Source organism: Dioscorea cayenensis, chromosome 18, assembly GCF_009730915.1.
Source record: "Dioscorea cayenensis subsp. rotundata cultivar TDr96_F1 chromosome 18, TDr96_F1_v2_PseudoChromosome.rev07_lg8_w22 25.fasta, whole genome shotgun sequence".
NCBI lineage: Eukaryota > Viridiplantae > Streptophyta > Magnoliopsida > Dioscoreales > Dioscoreaceae > Dioscorea > Dioscorea cayenensis.
The window spans coordinates 10,009,466-10,017,106 of NC_052488.1; positions in this window are offsets into that span (position 1 = coordinate 10,009,466).

The following is a 7,641-nucleotide window of genomic DNA, read 5'->3' on the forward strand; positions in this document are numbered from 1 at the left end:
GGAGATCAAAAGCATACTTGAGAAAATAGTCTTGACAACAAGAAAAGACTGGTCATTAAAACTTGATGATGCTTTATGGGTGTATAGAACAACCTACAAGACCCCCTTTGGCATGACCCCGTCTCGCTTAATTTATGGCAAGACTTGCCATTTGCGAGTTGAATTGGAATACAAGGTGTTTTGGGCAGTCAAAGCTCTCAATTTTGATATGAAAACAGCTAGAGAAAAGAGGAAGCTTCAACTACAAGAACTGGATGAACTAAGATTGGATGCCTATGAAAACTCAAAAATGTACAAGGAAAAAACCAAATTTGTGGCATGACAAGCAGATTTTTCATAGAGAATTTCGAGAAGAGGATTTGGTCCTGTTTTTTATTTCGAGATTCAAGCTTTTTCTGTGGAAATTAAGGTCAAGATGGTCATGAAATTTTGAGTGTCCAAGGTTTTCCCATATGGCACTGTTGAAGCTCAGAGTGAAGCAACCGGCACCTTTAAAGTCAATGGATAGAGACTGAAACATTAGATTGTTGGAGAGCTCATTGAGGAAGGGAGAACTTATGCCCTCCCAAACCCCCCACCACACACACACACACACAACCAACCCAAATCACTGAATAAATGAATAAAAAGGGGGGCACGCTCATGACCTTAAACGAGCTCTTGTTTTTCTTTTTGATTTTCAGTCTTTTGTTCTATTTCTCTATTTGTACATAAAAATTTTCAATTATGTTAGTCGATTCAGATATAGATGTTTCCTGTAGGTTTAAAATTTACCCAGGGTTTCCTTTGGCTTATTTAATGTTCAAATGTACAGGTCAGACTATCGTGCATTAACAAGGAGAATCCAGAAACAGTTTTTCCTCCAATTTTCCCCACTTTCTGTTCCTGGTCTCAAAGTCTACCTTTCTCTTTCTATCCACTTCCATCACTTTTTCCTTCCCCCCAAGACTGACCCAGACGACTACTACACATTTCCCCATGATCTCCTTATCCTTTCTTTTATTCCTCATTACTCTTACTTATAACCGAGACACCTTTATGACTTCCCATCACTTCCCCCATTCATCTTCCCGTTTCCTCTCTTCTTTTCTATTACTCAGTCATTTCAACATAACTCTCATCACTCTCTAATAGCCCAACCTATCAACCTAAGCACCTCCATCATCTCCACTCATTCTCATCATTCTTCTCACCATCCTTCCCTGAGTTCCACTGGCAGCATCTTCAACATGCAGACTAGAAGAACAAGACGCACAACTGCTGCACCTAGCTCCCAGAACCAGCCTCCATGATCTCCTCTGGTTAGCCACCCCTCAATTTAATAGCTACTTGAAGCACCTTCACATAGCATCATCTTTAGGAATGCTTTGCAATGAAACAGGTATCGGGTTCTCTCCAAACGAAGGATCATTCCAACTAGGTATATGGATGATGGTCTCATGCGCACTTTAGGTATTATAGATGATTTTTACTAGTTGGTAGGCAACTTAGGATTGAATGCATTTGTCAACATGAGATTTCCTACCTACGAGCGTCTAACCCTATAATTTCTTAGTTCCATTGATGTCCATGTTCTCTATTGCCCAGGCAGTGACATTCCGACTTCTTAAACAAGATTATAAACTCAATCTAGCCCAATTTAATCAAATTTTTAGCCTTCCAACTGATGGTGACCGCCGAACACCTAAGGACTTTGACGCCACGGACTTTTAGCACACACTCACCCATGAACCCAAGTATGAACCCTCCACTGCTAGATCCACTAGTCTTAGGAACCCCTGTTTCAAGTACATTCATCGTATAATGGCTCTTACCTTGTTTGATCGTGGCGACTGTGAAGCTATAGTTAGGTAACCTGAACTTATGTTTCTTTGGGCAATGTTGTATAACATTCCATTAGACACAGGTGCACACTTAGCTCACCAATTTGACAAAGTTGGCAAGGTTTCATTCGATGACATTGTCCTTGGCGGCCTCATAACTCCAATTGCATTTGCTTTTCACTGTGATTTTTCTCCATTTTAGAGAATTCTAAGTAACATATAGCTAGATATGGAGGCTTGCATTGCCATGAAAATGATTGTCAAAGAAGCTGACGTTTACTACCTTATTCTCAAGGGGGACACACCACCTTATCCTCTCCCCGACCCTATGCGAACCACAGTCCACCATCCTGAAAATTTGGGATTTCTAGGAATAAAACCACCTCCACCACGACATGCTGAACATTCTCCTGCAAATCACAATCCACAACACCCTCAGCAAGATCCACAGCTCGCAGACAATCTTGCGCACATTCTAGCTACCCTCAACACTATCTTTGTTAAGCAGCAAGCACAGAGGCCCATTCAAAATCAACTTCAGCAACAAATCAATTTGATCTATGAGTGGCTTATCTCACAAGGCCACTTCTTCCCCGCGCCAATTGCTTACCTTTTCTTAAATTCTTGACATTGAGGAAATGCAAACAATAGGCTTAGGGGATTTTAGCAGTAGAGTAGTTTGCATCCTTTCATGCATTCTTGCATTTATCTTGCATTTGCATATTCATCCTACATCTATAAAGAAAAAAAACACACACACACACAACACAAAACTAAAAAATCAAAAAGATTCTTGCTACCAGAAATCTTACGGTGAATTGTTTAGCATGGCACATAAAAGGCATGGGATAGTTGTTCTTGCCTAATGGTGATTAGATTGCACACTTGGCATTCACATGAGTTTAACTTAGCTAATTCCATTGCTTATGATCTTGCGTTTTAATTCAGTATATATAGTTGTAATGAAATCTTCTTGAGATTTCATGACCCCATTACATTCTCTTTGCCCAAGTTAAAATCTCAAATAAGAGGGAAATGACATAGGTGGTGTTCTAAAATCTGAATTGAACAAAAAGAGGTCCATAACAGCACTCCTCTGTTTTCAAGGGCTACTTGCTATAGAAGCATGAGTGTGTTTATGTAGGATTGTAATAAGTAGAAGGGTGGCTCTTGTGCCTAACCAGCATGTGCACCTTTTGAAAAAAAAAAAGGATCACCACATTCTACGTTAGTTGGACAAAGAATTGAAAAAAAAAGAGAAGAGAATCAAGTTGTTTAAGAAATCCTATTGATCCCCCAATAAACAACCTGGCTAGTGAATTGTATAGCGGTCTCAAAAGGTCTCTAAGGTTTATTGCATCTATATATCCTATTTTAAAACTCAAGACCATTTGCATGTGGGATGGATCAATTTTTTTTGTAATGCTTGTGTGTAATCCATCCTGTGAAAGAAGATCAATTGCTTCATGTCCTTTATGAACTCTCTTTATAGTTATGCTTGTGTATTGTGACAAACAATGTCATCATCTGATTTTTGCGTACTTCCCTTGTCATGGTGTTTAATTGTTGCATTGCTTGAGGGCAAGCAAGAATTTAGGCTTAGGGAAGTTTGTTGTACATAAAGTTTCATTATTATCACCATGCATTTAGCTAAAGATCCATCATTAATCATGAATTTTTCCTAGTCCTTGTAATGATTTCCTCTTCTTTTTGTACAAATTACTCTTTTTAGTTGTTTTGATTGTAGAAAGCTAGAGTTGACTGAGAAACTATGGAGACTAAGGATTAGCAATTCTGAAGATACACAACTTGCCTGTGGTCAGGGAAAAGTACCTGTGGTCTGTAAAGCTAACTGGAGCCCAGCTCCTGTCACTGGCTATAAAAAGGCAACATGAAAGGGATTTTAAGGCGGAAAGAAGAAGAAAGGGGCAAGGAAGTGGCAGCTCGAGAAGAAGAAAAAGGTAGTTCTAAAGGCTTTGAAAGAGGCTGAAGAAGGAGAAGAGAGCTAGAGAATTAAAGATCATATCCTTATAGGCATCATAGGGAGTCTTTCAAGCACTGTTGTGTTGTGTCTCTGCATAACATTTATTTTCCCTACTTTCCTTTGTAACTGAGACATCGAAGTGTAAAACTTTTCTTTAGGTTTGGGATTAGCCCAAAGTAGCAATTGTTTGATGTGTTGTTAGTTTTGTATGAATATTTTGTGCTTAAAGGTAGATTTCTTTGAGTTGGCTTTTGATTTAAGTAACGCAGCCTATGAACATGAAAACATTACTTGCTTTATCTTAAGGACCTAGGTTAATTGAAAGATTAATCAAAGTCTTTGAACCTCTTAAGCCACCATGAATTTACTAAGAGGTAATTTATGAGAGTTCATCACTTAATTACTGATCTTATTTGGGTTTGAAGGGTTCATCTACCACAAAAGTAGGAGATGGCCTAATCAATATCAACTTGTTATCTCTTGAAAGAGAGTGACAAGTAGCTAAGGATTAATACCCTTCAAATGATCTACCCAAACCAAGTTTAGATCCAAAACACATCACTCATTTGCTCTTTGTGGTGAGTTCCCAAGCCTAACTTCTTCGAAATTTGAATCAAGATCCACATCCCTGCATCTCTGTATTCTTGTTTGTGTATTTTCAGCTACTCTATTGTTTCTATTCCCCACCATTTTTTTATTGTCCAGATAACCCGTCGTTGCAATATATTGGTGATCATACTTTGTCCTCGTGGGATCGATATTTTATTACTACTTGGCAAAGCCGTATGCTTGCGGTTGTGCAACAAACATTGCCATTAAGATCTTCAATCTGAAAGATAAAATTAGAATGCGAGTGAGTGCTGGAGATAGCGTGAAAAAGCTAGTTTTCTATCGTCATCCTTAATCCACTGTAAGCGAGCATATTGGGCCTACTTAATATTGCACTGATGCTGTAAAGCAAAAAGTTTGGCTTAGAGCTCTGCCAGAACACAATCAGTAGTGGGGTCCGAATCAGAAAGCTCGCAATTACTAATCTCTGTTTCAATTTTAGAAATGGTAGCTTCCATATTATTGACACTAGAAAGACACCAAAAATTAAGTTTAGAACGAGTGCGAGAAAGGAAATGAGTGAACGTATGCATGGGATTACCATGAAGAGAGAAATTCCAAGCCTCACGAACAACATCGTGACAGCCTAGATTTTCAATCCAAAAGTTTTCTAACTGGAAAATTCTCTTTTTATGAGTTAAAAGGAAATTAGCAGTAAGAAAAAGAGGAGAATGATCCGAAAAGGAGCGATTGAGATGAGAAAGAGTATAGGACTTAAAGATATCATTCCACTCAAAGTTTACCAGGCAACGATCAAACCTGGTCCAGCGGCTAGCTGAGCTAAGTTGATTATTTCACCAAGTGTAAGGGGAACCGATGTACTTTAAGTCCAGAAGATTATTACTATCAACAAAATCATTGAAAAAATGCGATTTACGACTATAATGGGAGAAAGTACCACCTTTGTCCTCCATCCTAGAAAGAATGGAATTAAAGTCTCCCAAGATGAGCCAAAGGAGTCTGAGATGAGTGTGTTTAAGAAGTTCTTGCCAGAGAAAACATTGGCTATGACAACAAGAGGAATTATAAACGACTGAAATGATAAAAGTTTTTAAAAACGTAGTAGAGACCACGACATGCAAAGCACGATGAGAAACAGCAATAGGAGTGACCTGACCTATGACCGAGTTCCACAGAATAATAATACCTCCTAAGAAACCCTTGGTGAGGATAGCAGCCCCTTTCCAGTGCCTAGGAATTTTTTACAAAAGCGATCAACCCAGTAGGAGTTAGCGCGAGTTTCCACAAGACAAACTAAGAGAGGCTTAAATGTTTTGATGAGTCTGAAGATCCGAGAAGAAGTATCAAGACCGGAGATACCCCTGCAATTCCAACAAAGAATTTTAGCCGAATTCATGAAATACGAAAATAAATAAAGAGAAAAATACTTCCTTGTGAACCAAAAGACCAAAAAGACAAAAGCGGAACACTCAGGAACAAGAGCCCCCGGTCTCCACTCTGCCTTTTTTTGGCGAAATCTCATAAGCATGTGACCCTAATCTGATGAGGGCATCCTGTCTAACTTCCGCTTGATATTGAACCAGCGACATGGAGTCATCAGGGCCATCATCCTCATCTGGCATCTCTTCGTCTTTCTCTTCTGATAAGTCATTGTCTTTACCACTATCTTCCTCCATTTCACTAGAATCAAGGGCAAAGGAGACTTTTGCTACAAGAGAGCAATGCAAGTGTCCAGAAGAAGAAGTGTTAAGAGAAACGTCTGGAATGGATGAGCAAAGGATAGGAGGAGGAGATGTGGGTGGGGAAGTAGTGGTCAGCTGTCCAACTCCTCGGGTGTTGCAAAAAGGGTGATATGAGTGGGTAGGTTAGGCAGTGGATTATCTCGGGAACCACCCAAAGTGATGATTTGAGTAGAAGAGGCATTCGGTACAGCAGCATGGGGAATAGCATAATCAAATAAAGGTTTGACAAGATCCATAGGGTTATTTTCAATGTGGGTGGGAGTGATCTCAATGAGTTGACCAATGGCTAGATTTGCAACGGTAGAATGAGTGGAAGGAACTGTTAAGTTGTCAGAGTTTAGGGGAATGTGAGAGACATGGATAGTGGAGGACTGCCTCTTCCAACGAATTGGGATCCGCCACGTAAGCTGTGAGAGGCGGTGCCTCGGGACCTAGTGATTTCGGTATCTGATCCGGCTGCTGTTCTCGGGGTCACGTGAATGTCACGAGCACCACCACCATGACCACGAGCACAGCCGCGCTGGTTGAACACTAAGAGCCAAGGCCGAAGTCTGTTTCTGGAGTATCATCAAAACCAAGAACAAATATAGGGTCAGAAATATCCATGCATTGATCGGTGTCATGAGAGACCTGGATGATTCCCTCCACTGGCAATCATTCTTCACGAGAGGGCAAAGATGCTCCATCGGTCCAGGACAACGACGATCAGATGCACAAGTTACTTCCATGACTGATAAGACCATATTTGTAACAGAAGGTCGGTAACCGTTCGTACATCACAACTACGAAAACTTTATGAAAATCATCACTGATCCAAAACCCTTTGCAGAGAGGTTTGGATAAATATATCTCAATACAAAGACGAACATATTTAGATCTGGCCAAAGTGGAGGTGAATTTATCAACTTTGATGAGATTGCCTAAGTTGCTAGCAATAGTTTAGAGAGTTTCACCGTCCCAGCATTCAACTGGTAAGTTGTGGAACTAAACCCAAATCGCTGCAGTGTTAAGCTTAGCAAAGCTTGGTTCAAAAAAGGGTTTCCATGAAGACAGTTGTAGTATAATCCCATTCACGGACCAAGGTCCCTCAAGAAGAAGCCGTTGCATCTCTTGTTCAATAGAACATCTGATCAGTAAAAACCCATTTGGAAGGTCGGATATGAATATCTCACAAAAATTGTTCCATTTAGCTAGAAAAGAAGTCTTGACCTTCTCGAAAAGGGGAGATTTACCGAACAGCTTACCATAGAGAGCGTATTAGAACTTCATACAACCGCGCCTAATGGCGTCCTTGTCCAACCAGACAAAGTTGGAAGTTGTTGCTTTAAGCTTGTTTAGGAGCTGAGCATTATGGAGACAAGAGTTGTCCACAAACGGAGTAAGGGAAGAAGCTATTTGGGACCAAGACTTTTGCGGTGGAGAGGGAGGTTGGCCCCCGCTTGCCATGGCAAGGGGGGAGTCGAGTCTACGAGAGAAACAAGGGAGTTCAGCCGGGACTGTTTGCATTGTTGAGATAACGGTG